Below are 21,009 nucleotides of genomic sequence, written 5' to 3'. Positions count from 1 at the left end.
TATGATATACCAAAGTCCTGCTTATGTTTTCTCAGCTTTATTTATTTATTTATTTTTGTTTTGTTTTTAATCATCTCCTTTACATACATAGCTATATATAAAGAGATCAGAAAGATCTGCTTTTCTAAAGAAAGTTTTATATCATTCTTATTTGGGGTTATTTTCTAGGAAAGATAATTAATAGATGAAACATCTAACCAATGGCTGTTCTAAGATTATTATTTTGCCATGCCATTAATAAACAAAAATAATTCAGGCAGGCCACGTTAAAATTACACCCTTCAATTTTCTGCTCATAAGAGTAGAGATTACACACAATTTTTTGAAGTTCAATTTGGCAATAGGCATCTAAAGAGTTCTGTTATGCATACACTTTAATAAAAAAATACATCCAGTCTTCCATTAGATACTTAATCATTATTTTTTTAAACAAGTCATTTAATTAAACAAAAGAGTCTTTACACTAATTATTGATGCCTAAACACAACTTGGCTTGGAAAATAAAATAAAATAAAATCATATGTATATAGTTGTGTTCATAAGATAAGTGTGCTAAATGAAAAGCTATACAATATTGAGAAACCTTAAAGGGTCAAATCCAAGTGCAAAGGAAGATACTCCTCTGAATTTCCATGTTTACTGAGCATCAAAACCTATCAATCTTTTGGTTCTTTTTTGTTGTTGTTGTACATTATTCTATATGCACAGTTCTCTGCATCTGATTGGATCCCTGGATTTCATTTCATTTTTTTTTGTGTGACATTCTTCATAGATTTATATCACTGGCTGCTGCTTTGGGGGTTGAATGTCCTTCTGCATGTCCACTCCTACTTATACAGCACACAGAATTTTCACTGCATTTCCAAACAGAACTCAGTCATTATTTTTTTCTCTTCTGCGTAAAGTTATTTTATTTTATTTTTTTAGCAGTTTGAGATGCAATAATGAAGAATTCGTGGAGCTTCTCCAATTCTCTTGCGAAGAGAGTGGAAACCCTACATTCCTAACATGATGAAAAGCAAAGTGGGCTGCTTACTGATAAGTGAGGGGGAGAGTGATGGGTGGAGAATCATTTTAGAATGAAGTCAAGAAGGGCTCCCATGCAGATTTGGATGGAGAGTGTCCTGGAGGAGAAAAAGCCCCTGAAAACATCCTGAGCTGGGAGAAAATTGTCTCATTCAGTGCACAGTGAGGTGACCAGCATGGCTAGGGCGGAGTGTGCCCAGGGCCTGGGTAGAGGAAGCCAGAGACCTAGGAAGGGATGATATCTTACAAGATGTTCAAGTTAACAACAGTGAGGGGCCTAGGAGTAGGCGATTGGCATGATCCGACTTTCCTTTTAAAAATGTTTTCTCATTTACCTTAGTTTCAGGTACCACTTTGTTATTGTAAGGAAGAACTAAAGATCTTATATAAGGTGTGCACTAAAGTATTCTTAATAGGTACTTTATTGTACTTCATTGCACTGACATAATTCAAATGCTCATGTATTAATTTTTTTTTTCTCATTCCGTTAAGGAAGAAAAAAAGGAGCAAATGTAGAAGCAAGGAAACCAATTGTGAAGTTATGGGGAAAAGTGGGTGATGTCCCGGGGAACAGGGTCTAGGGTGATGGATTGAAGAGAGATTAACTTGGGAGACACAGAAAAGGTGAGAGACCAGTAGGGTCTTGGGCTGGGAGCGAGTTCACCAGGACGAAGGAATGAGCCCAGCTAGAGTAGAATCGTGGAGGTGGAAATGGAGACCTTCGTCGAGATCTGGAAATGCTGTTTTTAAGTGAAGGTAGCCTGGATTGCCAAATGATTGATATGGGGTGTGATGATATGGGGTGCTGAGTTAACTTCTTGGTTGCTTTTCAAAAGTGATAATCATGGATCTTCTCAATGATATGTTTGCAAGAATGTTTGTGGTTTAAAATAGCAAAAAGTGAGGAATAATCTGCACTGCTAAAAATTAGAAACTGGGTGAGCATATCATAAAAAAATCCTGGAGTGATACAACCACCAAATTGTCCAGTATCTTATCTGGGTAGTCATCCATTTTCTTCTTCTCCTGCCTCCTCTTACTCCTCCTCTTTCCCTTCTTATTTTCCACCTCCTCATTTCCTCCTCCTCCTCTTCCTCCTCCTCCTCCTTCTTTTTTGTTTATCTGAATTTTTAAGTCTATATAAAATAATACTTTTATTTTGTAAAATTTATAAAAAGTCAAAATTCTGCTTGAGAAATAAACCTGCTCTTGTTTGACTGCACTTCTGCACAGCAGGGTTCACTGACTCTCCATTGAAAATACGTCTCAAAAACCCAGTTTCATTGGACATCCTGTGAGACCTTCTGAAATACATCTTCTAGATTCAGTGTGCAGCAATATGAGCCCGAACTGTGGCTAATACTGGGATTCATACATGTTTGGAGGACTGGCCAGGTGCGTGTTTATTTATATGTGTAGTTTTGCACTGGTTGGAGGCGCTGGGATGGGGGAGGCTGGAAAGAAGGTGGGAAGGGGGATGGTGAGAACAACTGGGTGCCTATGACCTGTCTGGCACGGTCCAGAGACTGAGGTGGCAGGGGTTATTTATACAAGGGTGTCTGTGGGGCCCAGACATACAAAGAAGGCATGCTTAGCATCCAGGAAATGAAACATGGCACAGAATGGATGCAAATAAGCCCTTATTCATTCTGGTGAAGAACACAGATAAATTTTGACATTTTGAAGATGATGAAGAATGTAAAATATCTGGAGGTACCAGTTCTGGGAACATTCTGACCAAGTAGTATTCTTGGAAGTGCTGAGAGCTCCTCTCCAGTGGATTCATCATGAAATAATGTGAAAGAGGAAGAAATGGGGGGAGAAGGAAGAAGGAGGTGGGTACTAGAACCACCTGGGTGAATAGGGCTCATGTCAACATGTGTATATACCTGCAGTCTTCAACCTGTTAAGGTTGAGGCTGGGAGTTGGAATATTTGCTGTGCAATGGAAAATATGGGTTCTAATCTTTAAGGTGTCCCTATTTCTTTACAAAGGTACAAAGGGCAGTTTTTTGTTTGTTTGCATACTGGGTATTAAATTCAAGGACACTCTACCACTGAGCCATACCCCCAGCCCTATTTTGTATTTAGAGATAGGGTCTCACTGAGTTGTTAGCACCTTGCTTTTGCTGAGGGTGGTTTTAAACTTTTGATCCTTCTGCCTTAGCCTCCAGAGCTGCCCAGATTACAGGCATGTGCCAACACAACTGGCACAAAGGACAATTTCATATGGGGAAATTGAGATTGCTATACAATGAAGAGCCTTAACCCCTATGTATGAGAGGTGGAATGGATACTGGAAACTATCTAATGCCTCTGTTCAATTCCATAACCACCCAAAGAGATGGTTTCTCAGTCTTCAAATGGCTTCTTTGATGGGAACTACTGCCTCCCTTTCTGGCGTATTGAAGTAGTCTAATTTCCTCTTCTCCCAGTGATTTTGTCTGGAAAGGTGAACAGCACTGTCATGACTGAGAGGAAGAATTGGAATTAAAATTTATCTTATGATCATCAAGCTGTGTGCCTGAGTTTGGTAAAAATGGTGCTTTTATTATATTATCTAATTTGCTCAGAGGGAGACACTTTAAAAATTTATTTGCTTCCAAAGATGCCTTTTTAAATTCTTTTTATATTATTCACTCAAAGTTCTCATGGGTGCTCAAGGGCAATGTTGGACATGGCTAGATCTATTAGTTCTGGCCATGAAAAACATTCATGAGGGGTCAGGGGAAATTCTTACAATTATACAATCTATAGGCTATAAGGACCCAAGTGTACACAATACATTAAAATCTTAAGCACGTTCTCTGAATCAGGGACTATGCTGATTCATGTTTCATGTAGCTTCTTGTTTAACCCATACTATGTTCCTTGAGAATACATTTTATTCTAGTTTTATTTTTCTGAAACCCGAAGGCAGCAAGGATGCAGCAGCATTAGGATCCCAACTTACATTAATTCCACACTGCTTTCAAAAAGCTACCCATAGTTCTTTCAGGCTTTGCAATTCAGAGTTCTTCCAGTTAGTTCTTCTTTTAGTCATTACACTGAGGGACCTTCCCTTGAGCTTGCTGCTTGCTATTTCTTCATTAACTCAATAGACTGTTACCACTCATCTCTTCCTTCGGAGGACATACAGCACGTTGATGGACAATTTCAGCTGTAACTATTTTGGAGATCCCATCTCTGAAATATAACCATCTTTCTCATTCCATCACACCTATTCTTGGGGCAGTCCTTTCCAATTCTAGAGTTCCTGGGTCCATCCAATCCCTCCATTCATACCAGGACACTTGCAGAGTGACCATCACGGTTCTATCTTTCTTTAGAAATAGCCTGTTTTATTCCCTCCATTGGAGCGTGGCCTTGGATCTATTTGTTGTTCACTTACAACCTCATTTCTTTCTAGAAGTCCAGTTGAATTGTACAGGCATCCTTATTTGACACAGCTCTGACAGACATGCATAGAACAGGATCACCCAGAACATTTGTTTACTTCTCCCTATGCAGCTGGTCTCAGATTCTTTCTTGGGAATTTGTTTTTTTTCTTCCCCTAACTTGACTCTAAACTCCTTGATCACAATTCTGTGTACACAGAAGTTATGCAATAAATGTGTGTTGGTGGATTTCATGCTTTTGTTACTCAGTTCCCCCTATCCCACTGTCTGTCCTCCCCTCTCCTGGTCACCTGGTTAAATAAGCTCTTGAGAAATACTTACCGAATGAAATAATGAACCAGCACCAACTAAATATAAGGTGCTATTGTAATAATTGGCTTGGTCAGACAGATATTTGGATACCATGCGGAATTCTGTGGCAGCCTTGGAATTCCACTCGATATATGGAGGTCTGGCAGAGTGCAAACTGTGGTTGGATTTGGGCACAAGAGGGTGAGGGTGGGAGTGGGAAAAACTGAGCAGGAGTCATTAAGTCTGGGATGACATGGAAGGTCTGAGCTGAGAGGAAGGCAGCTGATGGGCAGACTGGCCTGTTAGAATACAAAAGAAGGTGTGAAAATCAACAACAGCAGGGGTAACAACAATAATAATAAAATAATAGTAGTAGAAGCCTATTAGCCTATGGCTTGATGTTAATTACTTTTTGACTTTCCCAAATTTTCTTTGCAAATATGGAATCTAAAGTTCGTTCCGGCCATGAAAAACATTCATGAGGGTCAGGGGAAATTCTTACAATTTTTTGGAAAACAATAAATAGCAAAACATTAAATTCTAATTAATGATACTATACTAGAGTAGTTGAGTAAAACATAGGGATATCTGTGCTTACAGGAAATGTATCACAAATGAGATGGATTGATAGATGGAGAGAGTCTGCCAATGTCTACATATGTGATATGTCTCACAAAGTATTAATTATAGAATCTAAGTGTCAAATGTTTGTATATTCACTGAAAAAAAATAGATAAATTTTTCTATTTGATTTTTTTTATAACAAAATATTAGGAAAAAAATCCACTGCGGAACAATTGCTTTCATTCCCTTAATTGGAATCACGTTGGATCCTACAGTGATGAGCAAAATCCTAGTTCATTAGGTAAAACTTTCCAGGGTGGTAATACAACTCCATATTTATACAGGGTTTTATAGTCCACTAAAGTATAAAGTGTGATGATTGAGAGTTGAGACTCTAAGGCAGACTAACTGGTTTCTGCTTTTGAGCTATGGAGAAGTCACCTAGTGACTCCTTTCCTGCATTCCTTCATTGGTTAAATCTGCATAATAATTCTCTAGGTTGTGAAGATTAAATCATAGGGTAACTATAACATGCTTAAAAAGTGGTAGGAACTAAGAAACTCTACATTAATGCCACCTATAGTAATAATAACAAAAAGTAATTTTTACTAAATCTTCCAGTTTGATCTCTGGAATAGAAATAATCACTTTGCCTTACAACTAAAGAAAGTGAAGTCCAGGGAGGTGGCTTTTGCCCAAGGTCATGTGGATTAGTCAAAGGTAAGTTAATACTGGATCTAAACTGAAGTCTTTTCTCTTTCAAAATATGCTTCTCTCTGTCCCCCCAATTCTTTGCAATGTTCATCCACTTCCAAGGTATAAGGCAATGCTAAGTGCCCAGCAAAGTTTCTGGCACATGGTAGTCACTTAAAAAAGTAGTCGAAAAATAAAAGTTCATTTAAAGCACTCACTGAGTCTAATACCTGCTAAGTGCCACACATTATCTCAAAGAATCCTCATAAAAGCTCTAAGAACTTAATTTTTTTTAACAACTAAAAAACAATTTTTTTAATGTTTTTATTTTTTATTGGTTGTTCAAAACATTACAAAGCTCTTGATATATCATATTTCATACATTTTACTGCCTTTACTTTCCAGATGAGAGCAGGCTTTAGAAAGGGTATATGGCCTCAGATCTCACAGCTAGCAAGGTTGAGCCACAGATCCATCTGGTTCCAGAGCCCATGCATTTTTAACAACCCTTCAACACTTCCATGAATGCAGAAAAGTCTGCTTCAAAGCTTAGCCGAATGGTAGAAATTAGCAGACATGAGCCGTTTTACCCTTAATCCACAGATCTCCCCCTGAGTCCTTCTCATCATAGATGCATTGTATTACTAGCAAATGTGAATGTTTTGATGAATTAGTTAAATGCTCCAATTGCCTGTACATTGCAACATCTTTCCTTCAAAGGCCACGGAATGTAGACTGTACGTTCTTTGTCCAGCTTGTCTGAATGCGTCAACAGCGTCTGGGAGGCACAGAGGTGGACGCTTTCCTAGAAGGGGTGAGGCCTCTGCTCCATGTCCAGCTCCTGTATTTGTAAAATTGCCATGTGCTGTATCACTAGGCCAAGGAATGAAGGGGCCCATGGTCCCAGCCACCTCAGATTATGCAAGCCAAGAAAAATGTGCAAATCGCATGAGAAAAGTAGGCAATCCCCAAACATCTTTATTTGTTCATTTCTGTGCCCTGACGCTTTGATTGCAGTCTTGCACTTAGAAATTTCAAGATAAGTATCAGCAGCTGGACACTGGGTAAATCAGAGGCACAGACTCTGTGTAAATACTGAAGTTTCGAAAGCATGAACTTATGTCCAACAGCTTGGAGCACAGGACCTGGTGGGAAGGGAGGGGGAGTAATGTGCTGGCCTTGGCACTGACCACCTTGCGAGGAACTCGTGGACATGTCTGTGCATGCCTGAGCTTGCCTGACAAAGCCAAAGAGAGACTTCAGGATCGGCCAGCTCCAGACAGGAGCAGCCTGCTTGCTCAGAACTGAAATGGAACAGTCAGAGGAAGTGAAGGATTACCAAGGAGAAACAAGATTGCAGGCTGAAATTTGTTAAGGGATCACCGGTTGCACTGGGGACTGACCACCACTGATGACAATAGATTAAGCTGCCATCTAGAGAGGAGCTCCCACCTGCAAGGTCCTGGCTTGGGCTTTAGGTATCCATTCACATGGATTCTCCCAACAATATTGAAATTGGATTGCTTCAGCTATGCTGTGAAGCCCCCTATGTTGTTTAGAAGCCACTGGTTGCAAGTAAGAGACTCCGACTCAAGGCAGTATGAGCAAAATATGTGAGAACTAATGTAAAGCTGGGTGTGGTGGTGTGCACATGCAATCCCAGTAGCTCTGGAGGCTGAGGCAGGAGGATCACAACTTCAAGGCCAACCTCAGCAACTTAGTGAGGCCCTGAGCAACTTATTGAGACCCTGTCTCAAAATAAAATATCAAAAGGGCTGGTAAAGCACCCCTGGGTTCAATCCCTGGTACCAGAAAAAAAAAAAAAAAAACAAATACGCTAGGGTTTCTTTTGAAGAAGCATATACAAGATAGGATAAATATGGGAAGGAAAATCAAGGTGTCTCAGAGTGAGAGTAGGGAAAGAGGATGTGACCCAGGAGATCAGAATCCCCATCCTGAGGGTCTTTGTAAATCCCAACAGAGGACTTCTGTTGCATTTTAAATGTCACAGGCACCCTAAAGGGGGAAGTGGCATTGTCAGGAAGCAGGAGGATGGCATTATCAGATGAAAGCTTGAGCTGCTGCAGTGGACGGAGCAAGGAAGGTGTCCAGGGTGACTGTGGGTTTATATGGCAGGTATGAGGGAGGAGGAAAAGATTCATGATGTAATTCGTTTCGAGCAGATTGCATTTGAGATGTCTGTGGGGGCAGTCAGGAGATATCCATAGACACTTGGATGAATAAGTGTAGAGTTCTGAAATAACCTGTGGGCCAGAGTTTTACAAATGAGAAATCGCCTGTGCAGAGCCTTAGCAGTGGATCAGGACACACAGGAGATGATAAAACGTGAGGGAAGGGAGAGGAATCCAACATAGAACTCCCAAACACACACATGGAACCCAACACCACCTATGAGTCAGACATTCAGAAGAAAGACCCTCCAATTTCATAAGAATAACTAGAAGGAGACGCGGTAGTGAAGAGGAGTCCTTGTGGAATGGTAAGTTAGGGACTTGTGAAAATCTGCTCCTTCAAAAAAACAAAGAGGACGCTGGAAAAATTGTCAAAATAAACTTTCTTCCAGAACTCTAAAGTGTGATATAAAACTTGAAACCATCTGAACTGTGTTTACCGAAGAGAAATAGATGAATCTGAGAACAACAGAGAGCTACGTATAATTTTGACATGTACTATTCCTTGTGCCTTCTTCTCCATCAGTCGCCATAAAAACAGCCTCACAACCATGGTAGCTGTGGAAACCAGCAGCCTTGCAGACACTGAGAGGTCCCCAGAGCCACATTCCTAGGGAATTGTCACTACTTGCTCTGCCTCACAACCTCATGGAAGCTCCATTCACAGGGCTTCTTATTTTTTGACTTGACTCAGCTCAGTCAGTGGGAAAAATTATATATCAGGGTGTTTGTCAAAAACCATCAGCATTATTTAAGTAGATGCTGGAGGAGGTAGTGATGATATCCATTGAACCAACTGGAGTAAACAAGAGGCTGTCCAAAAATCTTTTTAAAAAATTAATAAATAAAAACTGAAGAATGAGACTTTCACAAGGGGCTTTTAAAAATTCCAATATGTTCATGGTCATCAGGAAAGCCCTCGGCATGCCCAGGGATGTGAGCATATATAGGAAAAATTTGAGCAGGTCCTAGTATCTTACTCTAGCTGACGGTGAGCTCTTAATAAGGAGGAACCAAATGCTCAGGCAGAGTTGCAAACTACCAGAATATGGAGACTGTGCCCTTCTCCCCAAACAGAGCTCCTTGGCAAAGTGTGAGACACTGATTAGCTCAAGCTATTGACGGAAATCTTTATCAAATCATTTGCTGAACATGAGGAGAACTGAGCAGAGGTCTCAGTGGCCTCACAGCACAGACTTGAGAATGGGTTAAGAAAGTCATTGAACAGACGAGCTGCAGTGACATTCACCACATTAGCAAACAACATCCTAAAACCCTGGGGAGGGAGGGACACTATTTCAACTTGCCACACTCCGTTATCGAAAATGTCCAGTTTTCAGAAACAAACAAACAAAACAAAAATCTCAAGACACACTAAGAAACAGGAAGTTGTTACCCAAATACATTTTTGAAAAGTCAATAGGCACCATCTCTGAGGAAGTCCAGATGATAGACTCACTAGATAGAGATTTTAAATCATATTTTATGCTCAAGGAGCAAAAGAAAATCACATGTAAGTAAAGAAATAAATAATGTTTCACAAACAGCATATCAACAAAGACATGCAAATTGCTTTTAAACAGAGCCACACAGAAATTCTGGAAAATACACTAACTAAGGTGAAAAATGCATTAGATAGGCTGAATAGCTGATTTGAGCTAATAGATAAGAGTCTTCAAATTTAAATACAGGTCAATTGAGATCATGCAGTTTGAGAATCAGAGTAATACAGCTAGGAAGAAAAATTAACAGAGATCATCAAAGACCTGTGGGACACCATGAAGCACACCAACACAGGCAGAATGGAGTCCAACAAGGAAAAGAGAAAAAAAAAAAGACTGTTTAAGAGGGAAAAATCCTGAAAACTATCAAAAATTTCTTACATATGAAACCAAATACTTATGTGAAAATAGAATAAATAAACTGGATGTGATCAAGTTTATAAAGATTTTGCTTTGTATGACAACATCAGAAAATCAAAAAGAACCTACAGATTGTGAGAAAATATTTACAAATCTATTATTGAAAAAAGACTTGTATTCAAAAAATATATATAAAAAACAATGTAACAACTCATTTGTACATAGAAATAACAATTAAAAATGGGAAAATCTAAATGGTTATTTCTCTCCAAAAAAGAGATGAAATGATCAGTGACCCCGTGAAAGCTCAATATTGTCAACCACAAGAAAAATACAAATGAAAATCCCAATAAGATTCCATTTCTATCCACTAGGATGGTTAAGTTCTAAAGGAACAAATAACAACAAAATTGACAATGATGTAAATGATGGAGAAAATGAGATACTCATATACTGTTGGAGGAAATGTTAAATGGCATACCTGCTTTGGAAACCAGTTTTTAAGTTCTTTGAAATGTTCAGCATAGAATGACCATGTGACTCAAATAATTCTGTTCTTAGGTACATACTCAAGAACAATGAAAATGTAGTTCCATGTGCAAAGTGGTACAGGAATCCTCATAACAATTTTACTTATGTTAGCCAAAAATTGAAAACAATCTAATTGTCCATCAAGAGATAAATGGGTAATCAAAATGTGATACATCAATACTATGGAATAGTATTCAGCTGTAAATAAGAATGATATATTGATATATAGTACACCATGACTACATCTTGGAGATTTTTTTTTTTTTAAGAGAAAGAAACTAGTCATGAAAGACCTCATTTTAGATGACTTCACTTCCATCAAATTTCTGGAATAGCCAAATCCACAGAGACAGAAAATAGATTAGTGGTTGCCAGAGACTAGGCAAAAGGGGAGAACTGGGAGTGACTGCTATAGGATATAGATTTTCTTTGATGTGATCTAAATGTTCTGGAATTAGATATTGGTTAGCATTGCACAACTTTGTGACTGGACTCCAAACCACTGAGTTGTGCAATTCACAAAGGTAAATTTTAAGGCATGTGAATTATATCTCAATGGAGCTATTGCAGAGAAAAAGAGGAAACGAGGAATCATGGTGAAGGCTCATGCACTCTGAAAAAGTCCACTGAGATGAGGAATGAGAAATATTTACTGAATTTAGTAACAGAGAGGTATTTGATAAACTTAGCTAAAGACTGAGAAGATATGGAACAAATCAAGGTTTATTCATTCAACAACTATTTAAGAGTTTCAAACCATTTCAAGCCATTGTGCAGAAGAATGAATGAAAGGAAGAAAGCCAGATGGCAAAGGGAGGATTTGAATATGAGACATGAGAAATGGGAAAGTGGGAGGGTAGGCAATACTTATAGAAATCTGGCTGAAGGGCAGAAAACAAATAGTTAGTGACTTAAAGTGGACATATATTCAGTTTTGTTTGCAGTTAATCTGGGAGAAACTTCAGTCTTTTAACGTGGGTCAACTGGTCTCTGTGTGGTGTCAAGGAGAAGGACTCATGGGATAAGAGGGGCAAGGCTGATGAGATGCAGTAGGGAGGGGGTGATTGACAGGGATAAGTTCTGGAGAAGTTCACTGGAGCACTGATGGAAGAATCATCTTTAGGTAGAAAGGAATGTACCCATTCATTGAAACTGGAGGAAAAGAAGAAAGATGATTAGGAATGCAACTTATCTTAAAGACTTACAGGCAAACACTGAAGAAATGACCCTGTGCTGGATTTTTTTTAAAAGGGAGATTTTATCTGTGAATAAGCAACCATTAGTAAAGCTTTATGACCTAAGAGGAGTTAGTGAAATAGATGTGATGGATGAAGCTTGAGAATAGTGTGTAGAAGAAATATGAAAAGCTGCTCTGTTTGTTGAGCGCTCAAATAGGATTTGAGGCTGAAAGTGGACATATATTCATTTTTTTTTGTGGCCCCAATCTACTGGTTTGGACAAATTTTTTACTCTTCCTGTTTTCCAAAGCACTGTTCAGATCATAATATCAATAAGGTAAATCAGGGAAACTGTGAATATTTTATAATGAAAATAATCTATAATTGTCTCCTTTAGTGTAAAAAGATACTTTTCAAGACTCTCAGTGGATATCTGAAATCACAGAGAATATTGAACCCTGGGGATACTATGGTTTTTCTTATAAATGTCTATGATAAAGTTTAATTTATGAGTTAGACACAGTAGTTCAACTCTTCCAAAAATGTAGCAGCAGCTTCTCCATTGGGAGACAGCATGTTCAGAAATTTGCATATATTTTAGTCCAAACTAGTGGCTTGGTGCCATTCATTTCAAGGGATCACTTACTAAAGATTTGTGGAAGATATGTTTTGCCATTGATTTTATTGACCTCAGCATACATTGTTTTCCTTTTTAAGACAAGAATGTGTACTTTTTTTTTTGACCTGTACTATCAGAGATCAAACCCATGCCTTGCCTATAGAAGAACTTTGGTCTTTTTACTTAAGAGAACCACATTAGGGCTTTTCTTTGGTGTGTACATATTGCCGGCATTGCTCTCTGCCCTTTGTGTTCAGTATAAAGTACAAAGGTTTTCTCCAGCACAAGTCCCGGGATACAGCATCAGCCAATGTGACAACCAAGTGACTGCTTGGTGGCTAACAGGCAGATAGGGCATATCGCGGGTGTCCTGGTGTCTAGTGGATCTACTGGACTAAAGGACAGTTCACATCCTAGGCGTACTGGAGTGAGATAATGCAAGATTTCATCACCCAACTCAGAATGGTGAGCAATTGAAAACTTACAATTTATTTATAGATTTTCTCCATTTAATAACATTTAATATTTTTCTGATTGTAGAGGAGACTGCTGTGTTAATAAAGGAGATCTTTATTTTAATTAATTCATCAATTAATATTTTGAGATGGGGCCTTACTGTGCTTTCCAGGTTATTCTCAAACTCTTGGGGCCCAAGCGATCCTCCTGCTTCAGCTTCCAAAATGTTGGGACCAAAGCTGTGTGCCTCGCAGTAAAGGAGTCCAATTAAAGTTGGCATCCAGGATCCAAGCTATGGGTAGGAAATGAACTGGCCATGATTGTCAGAAAGAAATCAAAGGAGTCAAATAAATGGGGATTGTTTTTCCCCCTTCCAGTTCTTTTTTCTATTTCTGCCCCTCACCATCAACTTTCCATTTCTTTGCCTTCTTTAGGAGATTCTTATTTAAAATTGCTTTTTGTTTATGATGCATGAATTCACATGTTCTTGGAGAACTATTAACTGGCTGCATTTGAGTGATGGTAAGACTAGACTGGGATGCTACAGACTTATCTTGCAGTTCCATTTTCTCAGAGGTGTTCTTATTTGGCCTTTTGGACATACCTGTCCTACAAATGAAGCCACGACCCAGACTCCACTCCCGTGTGCCCAGGGCATGGTGAATGAAGTTCCAAGATGCTTAAAGAGGACCCTCAGCTATGAAGTACAGGGCTGGAATCCAGGTTCAATTGCTCCACTCTCATCAATTTTATGCTGACAGATAAGTTAATTTGCATATGGCAACACACTTGATTCAGTGTTGGAGTTTTATTTATTTAGAGGGATGATATTAATCATTACAAATTAATTTAAAACCATAAACTACCATATATTTTAAAGATAATTGTAATTCTATCAGTGTAATCCTTTCTTGACTTTCTAAATCATCTTTTAAACATATGCACTCATTACCTTTCACCCTTTCCTAAAATTTTTTTTTTTAAATTAAGAACAAATATGAGCTAGGCCGTATCCTAAGCATTATATAAGAAAAAGTTGATGCTTTCAAGGGACTTAAAAATCCTACTGGGAATAGAATATATATTTGGATACATGCATATTTGAGCATGTAGCATATGTTATATTGGAAAGAATTAATTATGTATATTAACTATTTAAGTTTCATGGAATGGCAAAAAAAATTTCTGTAAAAAATTCCTCTGAACATCTGTTCCTTGTTATAATTTAGAAATCAACAAACTTTTTATTAACATTTTACACACTCGATACTTAGTTAAAAATTTCTATTAATCTCTGAAAATTTGATGTTAGGAATTGCTATTTGGATGTCCCCAAACTTACTGTCAATGCCTAACACATTCTTCCTGATGTTAACTGAAGTGTTGAACCAAAATGAATACTAAATCTTAATGAAAATGCATATCTTTATCAGCTTTTATATATCTATTGAATTTAATGGTACACACATTGAAATTCTTAACTAGTCAATATCTTTGTGACCTTATTTAAGTTGTGGAACACCTGACATCAGTCCCCTCAACTGTTCAATGAGACAGTGCTCTCCTTATCTTACAGAAGTGTTCTAGGGATCAAAGATGATGCGTGAAAGTTCTATGAATCCTAGTAAAAATCCAGTAGTTCTAAGAGGTCATAAATGGTGTCATTTACACAGTGTAAAATATTATTCCACAACTCATAGGGTTGCTATTTATGGCCTTTTACAAGCTGTTATTTTATAGGTAAAATAGGAAATACTCAAAGGAGATTTTTAACACACACATACACACACACATTAATAAACATTCTTTTGAAAAGTCATCAGATCTAACAACCAGCAATATAATTTACCTGATATCTAACTGTAATCAGGATCATCCATGACGTCACACATGACAGATCTTAATTTTAAATACAAATAACATTCCATTCTGTATGGACACCCCATTTTCTTTATCCATTATGATTTCACATCTTGATGATTTCACATCTTGACCATTATGAAAGAGGCTGCAGTGAAGACAGGTCTGTGCACTGATTCCATTTCCTTTAGATATTCAGAAGTGAGAATGGTGAGTCACAGAGAAATTCTGTTTTAAGTTTTGAGGAAACCCCATACTGTTTTCTACAGTGACTGTACCAGTTTGCATACCTTTGTCTATACATTCTCTCCAACACTGACTTTTCTCTCATTTTTTGATAAGTCATTCTGATAGGTATAAGGTGATATCTCATTATATTTTGATTCTGATTTCCCTGTTGATTAGTGATGTTGATCATCTGTATATCTGATGATTATCTACCTGTCTTCCTTTGAGCACTATCTCTTCAGTTCCTCTGCCCATTTAAAAATCAGGTTTTTTGCTGTTGAGGTGTTTCGAGTTCCTTATGTATTTTGCACATGAACCCTTGGCCAGATGTATGCTTTGTAAGCATTTTCTCCCATTCCATAGGTTGTCTCTCCATTGTGTTGATTGTTTTATTTGTTGCACAGCTTTTTAATTTTCTGCAATGCCACTTGTTTATTTTTATTTTGGGGATGTTATCTGAAAAATCACTTCCTGGACCAATATTAAGATACTTTTCCCTTTGTTTTCTTCTGGCCATCTTACATTTAAATCTTAAGACATTTTGATTTGAATTTGTTATTTGGTGTGAGATAAGGGCCTAATTTCCTTCACCAATGGACATCCCAGTTTTTCCAACACCATTTATTGGAGAAACTATCCTTTCTCTGTTGTGTGTTCTTGAATCTTAAATAGGCAAACTCATGCAAAGAGTTCCATCATGGTTACCAGGGGCTAGAGGCTGGAGAAAATAGAAATGTTGGCCAACGAGTGTGAAGTTTCAAGATGAATAAGTTCTGGAAATCTAACATATAGTATTAGAATATTGCTAATTTATCTTGAGATTTGCTATGCCATTAGATTTTAAATGTTCACACTCTACAAACACAAACATAAATAGCTTTGTGAGGTGATGAATATTTTAATTAACTTGATAATAGTAGCCATATTAAAAGATGTATATATCTCAAAACATTATGCTGAATGCCTTCAAGACATAAAATTTTGTCAATTGTGCCTCAATAAAGCTGTGAAAAATTTTAAAAAACAGGAAATAAAACTGATCACTGCAAACTATTACTGATTGGTCATTTAAGAAAAAAATCTTTGTTGTTATTCAGATGCTACCTTTAAACTTTGAATATATCAATTCTAAATCAAGGTTTCTCAACTTCCACATTGCTGAAATTGGAACCGGATCGTTCTTTGTTGGAAGATGATTAGAGAATGCCTGTGCATCATAGGTATTGAACAGCACTACTGGCCTCTGACATGAATGGCAGAAGTACCTCTCCTCTGTGACAGCATTAAATGCCTCTCAATATGGCCAATGTCCCCAAAGGGTGTGAGTGCACACAATTAATGGCAGATGGGAACGACTGCTTTAAACAATAGGGACTGGAACATTCATGGAGTATTTTACAAAGCTCTTCTAAATGGATTATATATTAAATTCCCACAACTAATAAGGCTTTGAGACATTAAGTGATTTGTGAAGATCATAAAGCTGGCAATCAGGGAAAGCAAGAATCAAATATCCCCTATTCATGCTAATTCCCCATTCATTTCGCCTTCCTGTATTATATAGTCTTGGCCAGGGCTTGGAAAAACTGTGGTGTCCTGATCAAGAGATCTACTTTATGTTTCTCACAGATTCACAAAGGGACCACTGAGAGAGAAAAATATGTTTTTCTTACCCTATTATTCCACCTCTGACTCAATCTCTCCTGATTAATAAAACTGTGAGGATCCTACTGGCAGTAATCCATGTTACTTTACTGGACAATGGGTGGGAAAAATCACTGTTTTCATTTGGTCTCCCAGTTCTCCCTCTTTTGGACTAACCTACCACCCTTACAAGGGGCTTGCTTTTCTCATCTGCAGCTGCTGTATTATAAGCTCTACTAGGTGGTTTTGTTACTTATGTGATTCTGGAGTCTATTTCTAAATTAAGCCAAACTAAGAGGTGGGGTAATCTATTCACCTCTGTTTTCTGGGGACTTTATTAATTTCATCTCTAAAAGTCTCAGGATCTCTCAGTCCAAAGGTGAATTTCTATCTCCTTTTTGACTGACAGGTGCTCTCAAAAACCTGGGCAAGCCAGTAGGTGGAAACGGAGTTCTCAAAAAATTAGAATGATTTATTGATATTAGCTCTGAAGGATAAAGCAAAGAAAGGGAAATATTTAATTTTTGATAACACAAATGAGAGACAGATGGATACAGATAGACAGTGACAGAGATGAGTGAACTCTCTAGAACAACCATAAGATGATCAGGAAGTGGTTAAGTTTGAACATCTTGATGTGACATAGTGATAACAGATAAAAAATTTATTTAAGGTATATTGTAATTTAGGGTTAAGAATACACATGCATTTTGTTCTGATAATGAACCTATGATAACTAAAAAATAAGTATCAATATCTTCAGTTTAGAGACAAGCAAATCAAGACTGGTTTGAGTAGGTTTCCTGAAGACACACAATCATTTAATGGCACAACTATGATTTGAACTGAGATTTGTTTGATTCTAATATTTTCTCTACTCTCACCCCTCTCCCTCTGCCTCCCTACAGGACATCTAGAAATTTCCATTATCCCAAAGTATAGGCAGTTCTTAGAGTTCTGTAAATTCCTCTGAGGAAAAAAAAAAAAACAAGAGTCATTCATTGGTTTTCCACTTAATTCAATTCAATTAATATTTATTGAGCGTCTTCAGAGGACTTGAAACTATATAGTATTCTCAATGAAGTGAAGTTTGAACATTTCATTTTTTTCTGATATAGGACACTTTGAAGATATTTTACCCCTTGCTTTCTAGAGAATTTCATTGCCTCAGTCAACATCAAAGTACATTCAAGGGCAAACAGCCTTCTTTTCAGTTATCTGAGTTGTGACATTTTACCCAGAGGCTACTGATGAGGTATAATCCACCCAACTATGATACTTCCAGACATATGTGCAAAATGTTTACAGTACATCTGTGGAGAGTACAGCCATTCTATTTTCAGGAAGCAAGGGTCTAATAAGGAGAGCTGCTAATCCTATTAGTGACTTTAATACTAGTCTTAATTCTCTCTTTGTTAGCCATTTTTATATTCCCAATTTCCAAGAACCTTTGGCACACAAGGGAAACAATAGCATGAGCGTCTCATTTCCTTGATTCCCAACCCAAATTTCTCTCATCTGTTCCTTTATTTATTACTTCATTTATTTAACAAATATAATAGATCTTGGAACATGGAACGCAATGATAAATAAGGCACAGCTCTTGCTCTAATGGGACAGACAATCTAGTGGGGCAAATGAAGTAAAATATAAGAACAAAGTATGACAGGGGTCTGTGCAGAGGAAGTGGAAGCATATCAAGTGGAGAGCTAACCTGGAGAAGGAGCATTCAGGGGAGACCTACTGTACAGGTGACTCTCATGAAAGTTTATCTACAGCTGAGAATAGAAGGGGATTATTAGAGGTGTGGTACCTTAGGGATGAGGCGAGATGAGGTCAACGGACAAGCATCTGCTAAGTTACAGAGTCAAGAAAAAGTATGTGACTTAATGAAGGCAGCAGAAACTTACAGTGAGTGGAAAGAGAGAGAGAGGTACAGAGGGAGAGGGAATTAAGGGGGGAGAGGGAGAGAGAGAGAATCAATGAATGAAGCCAAAGGGCTACACAAGACTGGAGCATGGAAGAATTGTTTCTATCTTAACTGTGACATGCCTAACAGAGTCATTGAAAAGTTGAAGCAAGGGTTAGACCTATTTAGAGTTAAGAATACACATGCGTTTTGTTCAATTAATATTTATTGAGGGTCTTCAGAGGACTTGAAACTGTATAGTATTCTCAATGAAGTGAAGTTTGAACATTTCAATTGTTTTTGCCAGGGTTGGCTTCAGGAAGGATCCCATATGCTACATGGGAAGATGTGTAGGCAAGGGGAAGCTTCACTGTTCAGTTAAGATGAGAGGCAAACATGCCTTGGGTCAGGGTCATGTCAGTGAGTGGAGATAATGGGGCAGATGTAAGAGGTGTGGACATGGTGATGCTCTGGACAAAGGCAGTGTTACCAGCGAATATAAGAAGCCAGGTATAAGAGACTTCATTTCAGGTAAATAGCCAATTGTCAGCAAGGGAAATCTGGATAAAAATGGTCTTGTCACACATGGACCTTGTGGGTGGAATGTCACACAGAACTGTGATACAGGGACGAAGACAAGGAATCTTTTCCAGCATACACACTGAATAGTTGTGTGTCCCAAGTTTCTTTGTATATAGAATTACTATAAAGATCTCATTAAATCATAATGTTCTTTCAATGAGGAACATTGAAATGAAATGATTGATAAAGAACTTACCCCAGCACCTGGCACATGGGCACAGAACATATTAGCTATTACTAGCTCATTTTTTCCTTCCCTTACCCTGACTTGGCTTCTAGTATGAGGGTTTGTAGTTAAGGAAACCTGCAGTGAGATTGGCTGCATTCCTTCACATCTTAGATTGTGCTCTTGTGACACTGAGCTGAATTGTAGTGTTGTTTTGGATTCGGAGTGAGCTCCTTCCATCTCATCGTTCCTTCTCACAGTGAGATATGTGGACCAGGTAAATCTTCCTCTGGGTCTTTTGGGAAACTCATACAGATGGATCCAAACTTTGGTGTTGCCTCATTGTGGTTTACCTGGGCAGACCAAGAACATGGCTTGCTCTCTCTAAAGTTGGTTTTAGTTTTAGCTGAAGACAGAGTCAGAATAGTACCTAGAAGGATGAGAATTTTTTGTCACCAGGAAAGTGCATGTATTTCACCTCCAGGGTGATGCCCTGGACAAAATGAAATTATTGAGAGGTAGGAAAGGCTCTGGAGACAGAGCTCTTTCTCCCTGAGTCTCCTAGACTCTCAGGCACAAGAATTCTTAGGCTTTGAGGATCTTTCTGCATTTCTGCTTTATAACATCTTGATATATAGAAGAGCCTGGATCAGCTCGTATCAGTCCTGAGAAGACCTTAATTGATCATGTCACTCAATGATCCTTCTCTATTTCAGATGCAAAAGCAAAGGTTCAAAGTAGAGATGGAACTCACTCAAGTCTCCATCAAGTTCATGATTTAAAAAACTAAATAAATTGCTTCTGTATTGAATAAAAATGATTAATTGCATATGATCTATACCAACTTACTTTAGCCATTTATTTGACTTGTTTTTAAATCCTATCCATACCAGGTATTGATGTATCTTTCCTACTTGACAATATAAATATGCACACATTTTTCTTTTTCTCAACATTAGCCTGGAAAATTATTGGGAACAAGTTGACTCTTTTTCACCTTTGTGTTACACATAGTCCCATACACAAAAGTTTGTGACTGGCATTATTGATGGTCAATAATGATGAAATGCAACCGTCTATTAGAATGCTACATCAAATCTACAGGAGAAGAAAAAGCACCTGGAAACTTGATCCATACCCAGAACCAGGAGCCATGCTACTTACCTAATGCACACTGTTTTATTTAAACCTTTTTGGGACTTTAGGGAGCTTTCCAATTTTCAAAGTTGTGTAACCCAATGACTCAAAGGAGTTGGATAAAAGAAATCTGGATGCTGACTTTACTACTGAAAGAGCTATATGAAAATGTTCAGTGGATATCTTCCCGAATTACACATCAGTGTCCATCCAGTTATGGCAGCTCTGGCCATCCCTTGGTCTCTGTGGCATGGTCAGAGCCTTTAGTGTCTGGATTATTGCATGGTAAAAGTTATGCCAGAGGACAGATTTTCAAAGCAGATTTCAAAGAGAAAATATCCAGTTCCTTATCCCAATGAGGTAACTGAGGGATGGAGAAAATTTAGGAGTATTTGTATATAGGCTTTTCTCCACTGAAACACAGAACACCCTCAACAATTCTCTCTATTACTACAGGAAATAACAAAATTAATTTGCTGTTTTATAAAGGAGAGACCAAGGCTCAGTAATAGGTTGCATGACTGGTATCAGATTTATAAACAGGGCTGTGAGGATGGGTTCTGCAGGTCTGAACAATGCACTCACTATACATATCCCTTCCTCTAAGGTGATCTTTCCCAGTTCCTGTTAAAAGAAAGTGCTTTAAAATGATGCTGATTTATTAACTCAATACT

General features: G+C 38.0%; 1 pseudogene; it reads right to left on the bottom strand.

Annotated features, from left to right (window-relative positions):
- Positions 1-636: 636 nt before the first annotated feature.
- The window catches only part of LOC144376714 (DNA-directed RNA polymerases I, II, and III subunit RPABC4 pseudogene), a 161,644-nt pseudogene continuing 141,271 nt past the window's right edge, over positions 637-21,009 (bottom strand).

Source organism: Ictidomys tridecemlineatus, chromosome 4 (genome assembly GCF_052094955.1).
Source record: "Ictidomys tridecemlineatus isolate mIctTri1 chromosome 4, mIctTri1.hap1, whole genome shotgun sequence".
Taxonomy (NCBI): Eukaryota; Metazoa; Chordata; class Mammalia; order Rodentia; family Sciuridae; genus Ictidomys; species Ictidomys tridecemlineatus.
The sequence above is the reverse complement of the archived record's forward strand: the minus strand, read 5'-3'. Positions and strand labels throughout refer to the sequence as shown.